We start from the raw sequence: 15,935 nt of genomic DNA, 5'->3' as shown, positions 1-15,935 counted from the left end.
GATTTGAGCACTCGTGTGGACGCGATAGCTGACCGACAAGTCAAGTCGGAAAAGAAGTTCACGGGTTGGCTGCGAGCATTGGGGCATGCGTGCAACGTGAACCCCAAAACCGTGTCCGATCAAGAATGAAGCTCCAGGGAAGTCTCTTTACCTCACTGTTGTTTTTTAAATTTTAAGCCATGGGGACATGTCTTCTTTTTAAGTGTGGGGTGGGGGATTCCTTCATTGTATGTTGTATATAATTGTACACATTGTCGGGTTATTTTGTTTGTCTCATGTTGACTTTACAGTTTTTGTTAAGCAGGAGTAGTTGACTCGGATCTCTAAATCAAAATCTTGCAGCAATAGGACCCACCGAATCAGTCTCGGCTTGGCATCCTTTTTCTCAAACAAGTACCTAATGGCTGAATGATCTGTGTAGACGATGACTTTGGTTCCCACAAGATATGACCGGAACTTGTCAAACGCCCACACCACTGCAAGCAACTCTTTTTCAGTTACGGTGTAGTTCATCTGAGCTGGATTCGGAGTTTTGCTCGCATAGTAAATGGAGTGGAATATCTTATTTCTCCTTTGCCCCAAGACAGCACCAACATCCACGTCGCTAGCATCGCACATCAACTCGAATGGCTGCTCCCAATCCAGAGCAATTATGATTGGTGCAGTAACCAACCTTCCTTTCAGCTCCTCGAATGCCTTCAGACAGGCATCATCAAATTTGAAGGCGACATCTTTCTGAAGCAACCTGCACAAGGGAGAGGAAATTTTCGAGAAATCTTTAATGAAACGATGATAAAAACCTGCATGGCCCAAGAAACAGCGAATGCCTTTGACAGATATCAGTGGAAGCAATTTTTCAATCGCTTCCACCTTTGCCTTGTCCACCTGCAAACCATCTTTGGACACCTTGTGCCCCAGGACTATACCTTCACGTACCATGAAATGACACTTTTTCCAGTTTAGCACCAAGTTAGTCTCTTCACACCTAGCAAGTACTTTATCAAGGTTCATTAATCAGTTATCAAAAGAGCATCCAAACACAGAAAAATTGTCCATGAACACTTCCACTGTCTTTGCACGAAAACTCTTCGTGTTTCCGGGCAAAGAGGGGCAGCTGTGAGTACGTGAGTTTTGCCCTATATGAATTATTCCAACAAATTCAAAACAAATAATTTCTTTCAGTGTCCGCAATTTTGTTGGATTTCGTGGCATTTTCTGTTAATTATTTGCATTTTTCTGTGCATGTTTATTTTATTTAATTCATGAAAAATACAAAAATACGTTGCATCTGCATTTAGGATTTAATTTTATATTTTTAGATTAATTAGCAAATTAGTTTGTTTATAAAAAAGAAAAATCACAAAAAATAATTCATTTTCGAATTTTACTTTTTAATTTTGAATTGTATAGTTTTCTTTAAATTTAGGATTTAATTAATTATTGTAAATACCACGATGAGTGATTAATCTAATTGGGTAGGTTAATTTAGTTTAAAAATTATTAATTAATTTAGGGGTTATTTTAATTTTGGAAAAAGAAAAGAATTATGAAATTGAAAAAGAAAAAGAAAGAAAGGAAATCCAACTCTGGGCTAAAACCCATTTAATTGCCCCAGCCCAGACGGAATGACCCAATACCCGACCCAAACCACCCTAACCCGGTCCGGCTTCCCCCCAAGTGAAACGACGTCGTTTCATGGGCAACAGATCAGGACCGTCGAGGTTTCTTGATCGGACGGTCTTGAAGCCCAGGTCCCTTAGTATTTAAATGTACAAACCTGCCCCCACCCCTCACCCATCTCCCTCACAAACCCCCTGCCAGACCCTAACGCCGCCGCCCTAAATTCCCCCACCGCCGGAGGCGAAGCCACCACGGACCGACCTCAGATTAACACCAAATACCCTCCTCAACTCCCTCAGTCCAAATCTACAAGCACTTTCCATCGAACAAGCCCAGAACGTCTCGAATCTTGATTTGAAAGAAAACCCTAGCGCTGCCCATGTGTTCTCCGGTGGTGGCGCCACCTCTGTTCAACCCCAAATCAACACCAAAGAATCTCCATGGCTCCCTCTTCCCCAATTCGGCACCATTTCCCCTTGAATCACCCTAATCCTCTTCGAATCTTAAATCAAAGATCGGAGCGCTAAAATCCCAAGACCCCAAATTAGTGAGTTGATGAAATTTTGAGGCCGAAATCGATCTTAATCGTGTGTTTTCGCTTGAGAACATACGATTAAGGCCCGTTTCGGTCAAAAATCGAAGATTCCTTTAAAAGTTTTCAAGATTTTACCCGCCTGGTTTAGGTATGTTCAGTGTCATTTCCTTCCTTTCATTTTTTTTTCTCTTCTTCTTCTTTTTGTTTCATTTAAAGTTCTAGTCTTCATCTCCTTTTTAAAATTAGTTATGTTTATGTGTTTTAAAATCAAAGTTGTTCGTGCATGTCGTTTAATTTCTTTGTTCTGTGTGTTATTTCATTTTTTTAATTTTCAAAGAAAGGAAATCTGAATTTCTCTTGGGCAATTCTGTCTAGCCCAACGATTCTATATGGGCTCTGTTAGATGGAGGCCCAGGAGAAAGGATTCAGCCCGGTCTTGTAGTCCAGGTCTGGTTTGAACCATTAGATTAATTTGACCCATTGGATTCCTAAGCAAAACGGGGGGTCTGGGGGGTTATTTTAGGAATTCTAAGTAAGGGAATCTTGCTATAACAGACTAGGAAGCTTCTAGAAAGTTGGGGAAGGGTTGGTTTTGATTTTCTGTTTTTTATAAGGGTATCTGAGCTATAATGAAAATTGAAAAGGGGGAAAAGTGCAAAACTAAGTCTGCCATAATAGCTTGCATATAAAGGCAGCTTTTCTTGCCTTTCAAGGCAAGACCCAAGAGCTGAAAAGAAGAAGAGCTCAGAAAAATACAAAAATGGCAGAAATTTTACTGTTTCATTGAATTTCAGTGATTGTGGATTCCTTTTTCAACTTCTGAAAATGTTTTTACTCGTCCAAGTGGGAAAGGGACTGAACATGGTTGCCAAAGTTGGGTCTAAAGTTTTGTTGGGCTGCTGAGTGTTTGAATTTGTTATATTGAGCTACTGTACATCATTTCTGGGGTTGGGACTGGTTTTGCTAGCTGTCTCATTGCTGATTCTTATTGCTGCTCCTATTGATTTTCCATTTTTGTCTTTGTTCATTCCCAGGTACACATCTCTGCACTTTATTCAAATGTAAAGCTTGATGTGGGAAATTATAAAATGGAATCTGGAGCTTTGAGTTGTATTCAATTTGAGTTTAAATTAAGAATATAGCATGCTTGTTTACTCTGTTTTGCTGGACATGTCACTTACTGCCTTTCAACTGTGAACAATGGGATCACCCTTTAATTTCTAAATATCATACGACTTGGTAGTTTAGTTTGATGTCCATCTTAGTCTGATTCTTCAAATGTAGTCATTTGCATTACCTCTTCGTTTTAAGGCAAGATTTGGACCTGTTTAAGTGCAGTCAATTCGATTTTTGTTAGACTTTAGATGTGTGCTAAATAAGGTTTTTAAGGCTATTGTAGTATGAATTTGAATCTTGTATGCAAGTTGAATTGATGGTTCAGTACCATAGCTTTTGAGTCTGATTTGTGCGATAAGCCTTGATGTTAGGAAATATCTGCTTTCCTATAGCAGGGGTCTAAGTTTGCTTCGTTATTTTTCTCTAGATCTAGTTTAAATTGGTTTCATGTTTAGCTTAGTTTTTTTTTCCTTTCAGAATCAGAGTTTTGTATTATAATCTTCTATTGCATTGTCTTTTAAAATTCAAGTGAGGCATTTTTGTTCAGTCATACCTTGGTTTATACGCATACCAATCAGTCATGTGTTGGCCAGGGCCAGTAGGCCCAGCTGACTTTTGGGCCTGGTCTCGGAGGCCCCTTTGAAAATGAGGAATGGTCTCGCTGTTATCGTTTGTCCCGGGCCTCCTCGTCTAAAAGTTCTATTGTTGCTGGCGTTAACTAATAAGGATGGTCCAGTTTCTGAACATCCAACGCCCCTTCCCCTTTCCCTAATAGTTGCATACCTCGACCTTAAATCGTGTTAGTTCAATTGTTTGTGGTAATTAATCTGAGGCAAGCCATAATTAGACACTTAGTAACAAATGGCTCTTGTGTTAATCTCATAATATAGATGTAAATAACAAATGTTCGTAGAGAAACCTTTAGGGCCGTTTAAATTACCATCGTGATTGTGTACATGTTCGCATGACACAGTTACGATTTCTAAAAAATAAATAAAATTGGAGTATGCGTTCGCGCAACTTCGAACAATTTCCTTCAACAATAGAAACAGTTGCTAATAGGCCACTAATCAATTTTAAGAGTTTCGAAGCGTGCCGTCTACAATTTAATTATTCATGGCCATCATGTTAATAGCCTAGATAAAAAATATGACAAATGTTGGTAGTTTGCTCTATGCACATTTAAATACACTATCGTGACCGCGTATACGTCCGCATAACTTCGGCCAAACTTTTTGACAATAATAAAGCGTTATTAATTGTGAACACGTTCGCGTGACATGATTTTTGACGCGCCAAACAAATGGGTACACGTACGCGTGACCCGTTTCAAGATAATTTTTAATTTAAAAGCGGTTTGGGGTAAATACACATAGGATCTAAAGTCAGTAATTAAACAATTTTAATAAGCCAAGCATGATCAAAGCGACCGTGCTAGAACCACGGAACTCGGGAATGCCTAACATCTTCTCCCGGGTTAACAGAATTCCTTACCCGGATTTCTGATTCGCAGACTGTAATACAGAGTCAATATTTTCCTCGATTCGGGATTTGAATCGGTGACTTGGGACACCATAAATTATCCCAAGTGGCGACTCTGATCTTAAAATAAACAAATCCCGTTTCGATTGTCCTTTAATTGGAAAAACTCCCTTATATATACGCTTTACGGAGTGTAGTAAAAAGGAGGTGTGACAGCTGCTATGTATTCTACTTCAGTTACTGAATCAGCTACTGTAGCCTGTTTGAAACTTTTCCAACTCACCGCACCACCATTTAAGGTGAATAGATAACTAGAAGTAGATTTGCTTTCCTCTCTATCTGAAGAGAAACTTGCATCAGTGTAACCTTCAAGTTTCAACTCAGAATCTCCATAGATGAGGAATTGGTCTTTAGTCCTTCTTAAGTACTTAAGAATGGTCTTCACCACCTTCTAATGTTCCTCACCAGTATTTGCTTGATATCGGGTAGTCACTCCAAGTGCTTAACCCACATCAGGACGTGTACATGTCATGGTATATATGATAGCTCCCACTGCACTAGCGTATGAGATCCTACTCATGCGTTCTCTCTCTTCAGGTGTTGTAGGACAATCCTTCCTACTGAGAGTAATTCTAGTGCCTATCAGTAGATAGCCTCTTTTGGAATTATCCATGTTATATCTCTTTAAGATGGTATCAATGTACAAAGACTGGGAAAGTCCAAGCAACTTCCTAGATCTATCTCTATAGATCTTTATTCCTAATATATAAGCTGCTTCTCCCAAGTCTTTCATGGAGAACTGTTCAGATAGCCAAATCTTGGTTCTTTGTAATGCCGGTATGTCATTCCCTATGAGTAATATATCATCAACATACAACACTAAGAATATAATTGTGCTTCCACTAACCTTTTTGTACACACAAGGTTCTTCTTCGTATCTAACAAAATTGAACTTTTCAATTGTCTTGTTAAAGCGAATATTCCAACTTCGTGAAGCTTGCTTTAGTCCATAAATAGATCTTTTTAGCTTACAAATTTTATTATGATCAGATAAAGATGTGAAACCTTCAGGTTGTGTCATGTACACATCCTCTTCTAGCTCACCATTAAGGAAAGCTGTTTTCACATCCATTTGCCATATTTCATAATCATAGTATGCTGCTATAGCAAGCAAAATCCGAATAGATTTGAGCACTGCCACGGGAGAGAAAGTCTCGTCATAGTCGACTCCTTCTTTCTAATGATATCCCTTGGCAACAAGATGGGCTTTGTAGGTCTCCACCTTTCCGTCTGCTCCAATCTTTTTCTTAAAAACCCATTTACATCCTATAGGTTTTATATCCTTTGAAGGTTCAACTAAAGTCCATACTTTATTTTCATTCATAGATTCTATTTCGGATTCCATGGCCTTTTGCCACTTCTCATAGTCAGAACTTTGCATAGCCTCTTCATAGGTCTTAGGGTCATCATCATTATGATCAACCTCATTTGATATATCATCTTGTACCATTAAATTTAATCTAGTTGGTACATGACGTTCTCGTGTAGACCTTCTAATAGGTACTTGTACAACCTGTTCACCTTGTGCTGGATTTGGTTGTTGTTCAATTTGGTTTGGAACTGGTTTATTAACCTGTTCTTGAACTTCATTTAGTTCTTGAACTTCAACCGTTGAAGATGACAAATTACATTGTGTTGATTCATTAGTTTCTTGAACTTTATCAAGTTCTATTTCTCCATTATAATTTCCTTCTAAAAGAAATTCCCTTTCCAAAAAGGTTGCTCCTCTGGCCACAAACACTTTATGGTCAGAAGGGTGATAGAAATAATATCCCATCATTTCCTTGGAGTACCCAATGAACCTACATTTATCAGATCTTGAGTCAAGTTTATCAGACAGGAGTCTCTTAACATAAGTTGGACAACCCCAAACTTTAATATGTTTAAGTATAGGCTTACATCCTTTCCATATCTCATATGGTGTTGTAGAGACTGACTTAGTGGGAACTTTATTAAGTAATTATGTTGCTGCTTCCAAAGCATATACCCATAAATTTATTGGAAGATCAGTGAACCCCATCATAAATCTCACCATATCTAATAAGGTTCGATTTCTCCTTTCAGACACACCATTGTGTTGTGGTATTCCTGGAGGTGTCCAATGTGAGAGAATCCCATTCTCTTTGAGATATCTGGTAAAATCTTCACTAAGATATTCTCCTCCTCTATCAGACCTTAGTATTTTGATATTTTTACCAGTTTGCTTCTCAATTTCATTACAGAACCTTTTGAACATTTCAAAAGATTCAGACTTGTGTTTCATAAGATACACAAATCCATATCTTGACATATCATTAGTGAAAGTGATGAAGCAAGAATATTCACCTCTAGCTTGAATTTTCATGGGCTCACAAACATCTGTATGAATTAGTCCCAATAATTCAGTAGCTCTTTCTCCACTTCCAGTAAATGGAGATTTGGTCATTTTTCCTTTGAGACAAGATTCACAAGTTGGATATGATTCAAAATCATATTTGTCAAGGTACCCTTCCTTGTACAACTTGTTAATTCTTTTCTCTCCAATATGACCAAGCCTACAATGCCAAAGGTATGTATGATTTACTTGATCATCTCTTTTTCTCTTAAGACTTGAAACATGCATAATTGAATTAGCATTCACATTAGGTAAGACATAAACATCATGTTGGAGATATACATTCACATATAAATTATCACCATAATAAATAGAGCAAATACCATTGCCTATATTTATGTGAAAACCACGTTTATCTAACATAGAAGCTGAAATTATGTTCGAAACAAATTTAGGAACGTAATAACAATCATCCAACATAAGTACTTTGCCCGTAGGCATTATTAAAGAAATTGATCCTACAGCTATGGCCGCAACTTTTGCACCATTTCCAACTTGTAGATTAATTTCTCCTTTCTTCAACCTTCTACTTATTTGGAACCCCTGCAACATATTGCAGATGTTATAACTACTGCCAGTATCTAATACCCACAATGAAACATCAGTAGTAGTTAAAGAAATTTTGAAATTATTTTTTAGTTGAGTCTTACCTTGTTTCTTATCATTTAGAGTTGCAAGATACTCCGGACAGTTTCTCTTCCAATGTCCTATCTTCTTACAGTGGAAACACTCAGCATCAGATTGGTCGGCTTTGCCTCTTTTGCCTTTGGGTTTGGTCACACCACCCTTAGGCGCAATAGGTTTCTTCTTGGTTTTAATTTTACTCTTACCTTTCTTCTTAGAAGACTTTCCAACCAACATGACGGTTCCTTTCTTCTTCTCAGATGCAAGTTGATTCTCATAATCAATCAACATGTTGAACATCTCATGAAGATCACAATCCATTTTATTCATATTAAAATTAATAACAAATTGTGAAAAGGATTCTGATAGTGACTGCAAGATCAAATCTTGAGAAAGCTCTTTACCCAGTTTGCACCCCAACTTCTCAAGTTCTTCAATAAGATCAATCATACGATTGACATAGGGTCCAACTGGAGAGTTTCCAGTCAATTTGGATCCAAATAAAGCCTTAGATAGCTGATATCTAGTTGTCCTGCTTTGTGTACCAAACATCTTCTTAAGATTTTCAATGATTGCAGTTGGATCCATATCCTGATGTTTCCTTTGTAGTTCAGAATTCATAGAAGCGAGAATGATGAATTTGGTAGTAAGACATTCTTCCAAGTATTTCTGATAAATCTTGGTGGCATCATCATCATTCTTATCTGGGACTTCCTTGGTAGGCTTATCGATCACATGAATAAGTTTTTCATGCATACAATTCTCAAATTTCTGTACCAATCATCAAAGTTTGGTCCTACCAACTTATTGGTCTCAAGTATTCCACGTAGTGATATAGCAGACATATTGAGAAATCTAAAATATAGAAAAGAAAAGGCAATAATATAAGAACATATTTGCATATATCATAAAGACATGGACTTTTATCAATATGATATTTCCACTAATTATTTTAAACTATTTACCCTCATTATAGTTTACGAAATCTTTATTTCTGTTAGTGGAGTAAAGAATAACAATATGTATGAGCCCCTTGGGAGTCAAGTCGTTTCTCACATATATTTTAAAGGTAGTTACTCTTACCAATTGTATCCCTATATAACTTCCTTAAATAGCTCTATGTCAAATAGTCCCCTGGTAGTCAGGTCGATCCTATTGGCATAGTTGAGTTCAACCATCATGATAGCAAAGAACTTATTAAATTTTATACTCCCCCGGGTAGTCCAGACGTCTAGTGTAAAATTGAATAATTCTTTCAATTCATACATCTAATACAAATAAATAATTTTAATATATTCTTGAACTATAAGTCTCCTGGTTGTTAGACCGCTCCTTATAAACAAGAAGTAAGTAAAATTATTTACTTTGATGGATAGCTCTATAATAAAATATCTTATATTTTATTATTCAAGAACTCAAATTTTTAGTAAGAGGGAATTGTTACTAAAACAATTTTTAATAACATGAAGATCAAATCTTTTATAGCATGTGAATTTAGTTCAAGTTGTCTACATGCTTAGTCCTAAATTAATTTACATCACATGTAATAAATAATTCAAAATTATGTAATGAACAAGCACATGACATAAAAACGAAATTCAACATCCTCTAACATATTTATCTTATATATATTACATAAAAGAATTCATGCTAGAATATTGTTATTAATTAACATCTCATGAACTAATAACAATTAAAAATAACCATAGAATCATGTAACCTATTATAGATTCCCATTGTATCTAATACAAAATTTCAAATTCAAGTTATGAACTATCTCAATAGTTATATGAATGCATAATTTATCCACAATAAAATAATAGCAACATTCAAACGATTTGACTATTGCATAAAACACATGAATTATGATTTGAACTCTTCAAATATAATATTAAAATATTTCGTAAATAAATTTTAGATACAATAAACCACGGCTCTGATACCACTGAAGGATTGCATATAGGCGTTCGTAACACGCAACAGAAGACAATAGCAATCCTAGGAAGATCTTTTCGTGTTTAAAATTTATTTACATGCCAAAGATCGGATCTAAGACGTACCTGATAAAGAGTGTCTCATTTCAAAATTTCTTCGATAGTGCGAAGACTTTATGCGTATCCACACCGAGACCGATCCTTGCTATCAATTCTTTGATCAATGAAAACCGCAAACAAATTAAACGAAATATTTTGTTGAAATTTTTCTCAAAAAACTCTAACTAAAATAGAAAGAACAAGAAACTAAGTTTTCTTGTCAAGAATATTTCTTGGTTTTTGTGGCTTCTTAAAAATTATATCCCTTGTTCACCTTTTTTTTTGGGTGAAGTACGATATCTATATATACATATATATATACTCAAGCACCAAATTATTAATTTATGTTAAGAAACACGTGAAGACCGTTGATGATCAAAAATCAACATTGGATTCTTATAATTTTATATTGTAAAATACAAATCCTATTCATAATAGGACAAAGTAGCCAACAAATCCTTTTGACCTTATACATAAACTACTAATCTCATTTTTTGAATTTGGTAGCCGACGTGAAGATGTTGTCCAATTCTAAATTGGACTTTTCTTTCCAAAAAAAAAAAAAACGAATCCCATTCAAATGGGATTGTGGCTGCCGAAAAATTAGACTTTGCATATTCAATTCCAATTTGGATTCTAAAATTCTTAATGGTATTTTACTATAGAAAATGACATCTCATTCTTAAAAGGATATCACGTTGTCGGCGACTCCTTTTATGGACGTTTACTTTGCTAATCCAATTCGAAATTGGATTCAATCAAAGACTTCCATTAATATTTTATATAAATAAATATTTGTTATATATATATCACATATATTTTCAACCAAGAGATATAATTTAATTTTTATTCCAAATAGAAACTTCAATTTGTTCCCAATATTAATTATATCCTCTGTGCTAGTAAAGAATATAATAATATTTTATTTGGACTAATAACTAAATCTATTTGACTAATTAAATTCCTTAATTTAATTATCAAATAATAAGTTAATTAATCCTTTAGCAAAGATCAGAGCACTCGTAAGTGTGCGACCCCATAGGTTCAATACTAAACCGGTAGTAAATTGATCACATCAATATACTAATCAAGGGTGGCGTCTAGCAACACTCCTTAACGACCGGATAGTATGAAGTATACAATTTACTCTCAAGAACCAGTAGAAGAATAATGTAGTAATTCCTTCTGTCCTTATAGCTCTGGATCATCCTAGGATATGGTTCAACTGTCAAATCCTAATAGGCGACCAACTATGTGTTCATGTCAAATATAATCGACCATTGGATGACCTAAGAAACTCATTTCTTCTTTCATTCTATTGCCTTGGCCAAGGTCTTAATTTGGTCGTTTATAATTCATGACAACATGGAGCTTAAACTCATTACCAAGAGTTGATAGATTTCATCTTGATCCATCACTAATTCTACATGTATTTAATTGTACCCAATATCCTTTCAACTATCGCCCTAGGGCCATAGGTGTCTGGTATCAAAGCACAATAAATAACTTGTAAATTACTATGACGATCTCAGGTCAAAGGAAACTCTTACATCACATTCTTCAAGAGAATATCTTATTGACAGTTTATGGTAATTCTAACCATTAGGATTTATCCAATGAGTCGGTTCAATGATCATATCTCTATATGCATCATCTATTTATGTGATTTAGTTAATGAAATCAACTAATCTTTATCCCATAAAGACGATCACATAAATATTGATCTAACCGGATTACTAATGTCCAAGTTAATAATCCTACGATCAAGAACAAATTTAGATTAAATTATAAGAGACTTTGCTCTCATTATCATGATCTCTATCACGATGACAAATCTCAAAATTTAATCAAGGACCTTATCAAATTAATCAAACAATTAATTAATAACTATGATAAAAGAATATCAGGTGCCATATATATTTCATATCAAATAATGTTCACAAAAATATGTTCAAATCATCAAATATGATATTGGATCTAGGGCATATCTACTATATCCCTAACAGTAATAACATAGAAAGACCAAAATTAATTGCAGAACAAAGAGCAAAAGCGTGGTATGATGGCCCCCAAGGCTTTGTTCATAGTGGTAATAGCGCAATGCGTGATTGTGTGGGTTTGACTCATGCCAAGGGTTCGAAGCCTCTCGGGGATTTCTAGGTTATAAAAAAAAGTGTGGATTGATGGCCCCCAAGGCTTTGGTCATAGTGGTAATAGCACAACATGTGATGTGTGGGTTTGACTCATGTCATGGGTTCGAACCCTCTCGGGGATTTCTAGGTTATAAAAAAAAGTGTGGATTGATTGTTTTCTATCAGTGGAAACTTGAGATGTTATTGGAACAAGAAAGCAATAAGGTTGACGATGAGAATGTACGACCAATTTATGTACCTTGTGAACTGTAGCATTGCTGCCCAATTGAAGCCATCAATTATTGAATGTTTACTCCATATTCCACTCTTGAAGACAAGGGTGATATCAAGGGGAAGGATGCCATCAGTTGTTTCTATTATTCCAGTCTATTGCCCCTTCACTTTGAAAGATGAGTTAGTCAGTTAAGGAACTGCACCTTTTTGGCAGAATACACAAATTGTTTGCTGTCAGTAGCTTGGGACAGGCATACGAATGTGGTGCGAATGGATTTCACATTGGTGAAGTAGGTAAAATGCTTCCTTTACAAGTAATAGCATGGCTGAATTAAAAAGCACTCTTTGTGATAAGAATTCCTTCGTCTACTCTCTAGCTGAGGGTCTATCGGAAACAACCTCTCTGTCCACTCAGGGTAGGGGTAAGGTCTGCATACATATTACCCTCCCTAGACTCCACTTGTGGGAGCTCACTGGGTTTGTTGTTGTTGCAATGGAAGAAAAGCCAGAGAAAGAGGAGTTAGAAGATTGTGAATCATTTGAAGTTGAAATATTTCATAGAAGTGGTCGACAACAATCAATGGAACTTGATGAATAACATGAAATGGAGATTTAAAAAGGCTTTCGTAGCTCTCTCTGGTGAGGTGAATAGTCCTGCTAGTTAAGAATGGAAGCTCAGTGCCTTTTGTAGTAAGGCCAAGAAACAAAATAATATCAACATTGAAGATATTTTGATTGTTAACTGTGAATCTTACATCAAGTTAGTTAAGCCAATGGTGAACATTGACATTGCTAGAAATTAAGACATGCTTGGTTATAGAATTGACATAACAGTTACTTCTTGGGGCATATACAGAATTATGGAAGCAAATTATGAAGACATGGTTGGTGATATGGCAGAGTCTTGGGTGTGATCATCTTGTTCATCAAAAGTTTCCATCTGCTTTATCACGAATTTCATTTGATCCGGAAAGAGATAATTCACCGTTTTCATACCCTTGAGGAAAAGGGTGCTTTGAACCGATGGGCATTGATACAAACAAATCTTGAAAGCTAAGATACAACAAGTGAAAATGCGCTAGAATTGGAGTATTTGAGAAGTTGTTAGTTTAGTTAGTTGGTAAGAGAAGTTATAAACTCTTGGTTAGTTACATGCCATGTGAAGCAGTTATCTCATTGGGACTCTCATGCTGTCTTCTATAAATCCTTTGTACAAACAGTTACACTTTAGTCAGTGAGTATACAACTTCCTTTGGATCATGATATAATCTCTTCCTCTTGAGCTGAATTCTCGGAATGTCATATTCCCTGAGCAGTTCTTTCCCTTCTCAAGCTATTGAGCTTCTGAAGTTTCTTCCCCATGTCTTCTTGTTTGATTATTTGTATCAGCTACTAGTAACTAGGAATGACAATTCCAAGATTGCCTTTTGGAATATAGCATTTTTCTCTGTTGAAAGCAAGCTTTGGTGCATAACATCTCAAATCGTGCATTGCTTAGCTGTAATATGGTGGTGTGGGCTTCTATTTATCTCCAAGTCATTTGATGTATGCTTCCTTGAAAGACAGTGAAGTATCTTATTTGTTGCTCCTATTGGCACTTTGGTAGTTCTCTTTGATCTCTTTAATTCCAAAAGAATCTTGCTGAACTAAACGACTTCAGTTTCTTTTTCAGGAAATCTTATATTCCTGAAACTTGAAGATGAGCCTTGACGTAACTGGTAAAGTTGTTGCCATGCGGCAAGGAGGTCATGGGTTCGAGCCGTGAAAAGAGCCTCTTGCGGAATTGTAGTATAAGATTGCGTACAATAGACACTTATGATCCGGCCCTTCCCCGGACCCCGCGCATAGTCGGGAGCTTAGTGCACCGGGCTGCCCTTTTTTTTATATTCCTGAAACTTGATGCGTCAATAATCAAATATACTTAGAAGGAGGAGATCTCTTTGTTTCTCTTCTGTTCCATTTAACCTAAGAATCCTATAGGAACAGCAGTTTGCATGGCTTTCTCCGGATCAACTTGTCTTTAAGTATGAGTTGAAGTGGCATCAATTCATTCTTTTGTTCGCAAGCTGCTGATGCTTTTTATGTTTATAACAAGATTCAGTGTTCAAGTGTCATGTCAAGTATATAACTAATTAACTATTGGATTAGCTTTCCTATTTTCAAACCGCAGCATACATCTGGTTACTGTCATGCGGGGATGCAGTACTCTTGGAATTACAAAGACTAATCCATCTAGGATTTGTCTTTTTAATGAACTAACACTCTCTTTGACTTCTTACAGATTGTCACTGACGTATTTCTGCTTCTTAAAATCTTATACTCATGTTTATGCTATTACCGCCCGGTACCATATGGATTACGAAAAACCCTGAAGGTAAGGGTGAAATTCTTAGTAAGTACTCGTTGCACAGTGTCTGGTGTGCAATAAGATTCTGAGATAATGTGAATTTCTTACATGGAATGCTGCTTATATATTTTAATGTAGTCTATTTCACAAGGAAGTTTTTGGCCTGCTCAATAGCTTTTCTATGGTTCTGACAACAGGGTGGTCTCTTTATGTTTTTCCTCCACCTATTTTTTACTCTCTGTTCTAAATAAATGAGAGATCACAATTTTTAATTTAAAGGCAAGGTGCTCTTTGTCCATCTTTTATTCAAAATTGTATTTCACGAATTTGTCTTGTGTTACGTCTCTAGTTTTATCTATTTGGTGAACTTTGCCTTAAGATAGAGTTTAACCTGCTTGATTTTCAGGAAATCGATCTTTTTAGTTCCAACGTTGTATGCATCCATGAATGGAGCGGGAAAAGATAATTATGAACTGAGGTCTGGTACTATGAAAGCCCATCTAATATAATTAGTAAGTTTATTTTAGGGATGAACCAGTGTATGAGAGGATGATAAGCATTTAAGTACGAAGAAAATCGTATTGGAAATAAAACTTTTTTTGTGTGACTATTTTATAAACAAGACAATGACCTGTACTTACAGTCCACTTGACTGGAAAACATGGATCCTGCCGGCACGAAGACTGGACGAAATAAGAAGAGAATTTAGAGATGATTTCCAGGAGAGTTGTGCGGATTAGTAAAAGTCTTTATTGTGATTTGCATGTGGAGAAAAGGTCTTAATTGTTGTTCCGAGCCTTTCTGAAGATGGAGAAATCGATGAAATGAAATTTTGGACAGATCTGGTGATGGTGACAGATGGTGTGAGAAAGGACAACAAAGTGCACTAAGCTCCCGTTATGCGTGGGGTCACGGGAAGGACCGGACCCCGCGCTCGAACTCGTGATCTTCTGGTCACATGACAACAACTTTACCAGTTATGCCAAAGCTGCCCTTCATATGGTGTGAGAAAGGCTTACAAAATATATGCATACACGTTTCTTTGTAGGCAAAATACATAAGTTACCCCCGAACTATGACCCAAATCCTTGTTACACATTTTTTAGGAACGAATATTACTTTACACACTCAACCTTTCCAAAGTGTATCTAATACACACTGCTTTGCCCACGTGGATAGTGCGTGTTTTTCCCAACAAATGAGTCCCGTGAACAGAAGAATTTTGTGTCAGATGTCAATTTTTTTTTAGTTTTTTAAAATTTTAAATTGAGTCATCTTCTTCCTTTTAAAAAATTCTGTCATAGCTACTCCTTGAGCTCCACCACCCGATCTCCTTCTTCTCAAATAGATATACCACGATTTCTTATATCTGTTCTCG

Source organism: Nicotiana sylvestris, chromosome 11 (genome assembly GCF_000393655.2).
Source record: "Nicotiana sylvestris chromosome 11, ASM39365v2, whole genome shotgun sequence".
Lineage (NCBI taxonomy): Eukaryota > Viridiplantae > Streptophyta > Magnoliopsida > Solanales > Solanaceae > Nicotiana > Nicotiana sylvestris.
The sequence above is the reverse complement of the archived record's forward strand: the minus strand, read 5'-3'. Positions refer to the sequence as shown.